Source organism: Papaver somniferum, unplaced genomic scaffold, assembly GCF_003573695.1.
Source record: "Papaver somniferum cultivar HN1 unplaced genomic scaffold, ASM357369v1 unplaced-scaffold_13, whole genome shotgun sequence".
NCBI classification, from domain to species: Eukaryota; Viridiplantae; Streptophyta; class Magnoliopsida; order Ranunculales; family Papaveraceae; genus Papaver; species Papaver somniferum.
Window position 1 is genome coordinate 189,132 of NW_020622158.1, and position 633 is coordinate 189,764.

The 633-nt window shown below is 35.7% G+C and overlaps 1 protein-coding gene across 1 annotated transcript in view; it reads right to left on the minus strand.

Moving 5' to 3' along the window:
• The window catches only part of LOC113332173 (arp2/3 complex-activating protein rickA-like), a 25,827-nt gene that overhangs the window by 24,723 nt on the left and 471 nt on the right, over nt 1–633 (minus strand). The window lies entirely within an intron of this gene.

The window sequence follows — 633 nt, forward strand, 5'->3', positions numbered from 1 at the left end:
CCATATTGAATAGTGGAGGCAACGGAGAAAGAGAGAATATCTGTTAAGTTGTGGTGTTGAAGAAAGAGGCTTCTACACCCATTTATATAGAGCAACGCGTGATTACTTTTTCTTCCTTGCCAAGTACAATATATTGAATAATACACACTTGGTAGGTGATGTTTCGTGGTGAACCACGAACTTCATGAATAATACGAGTTGATGCTTGCACGATCTTTGGGTAATCGATGACTGGAAGGACACGTTCGTCTACGTGTTGGGATGTTAATTTGTCAACTATAACTATAGAACATACAGATTTGCCAAACATGGTAAGATGTAAGTTAAAGGGTTTCTGTACTGGGTTGGGTCATTCAATTTGATGGAACTAAAGGGATTTGCAAGTGTCTTAAACTTCTAAGTCGATTTGTAACAATTCACACATTAAAAAAAGAAAAAAAAAATATAATATAATTGTTTTCTCCTTCTAAGATGGTGGTAGAAGGATTTCTGTTTTTTTTTTCTTCGAGGGGTCATATTCAAATTCATGCAACAAAAGGGATTTGCAAGCGTCGGAGGAAGCTACACAATGTCTTAAACTTTGCAGAGTCCGATGCATCTAAACTTGTAACAATTCATACATGAAAAAAAAAA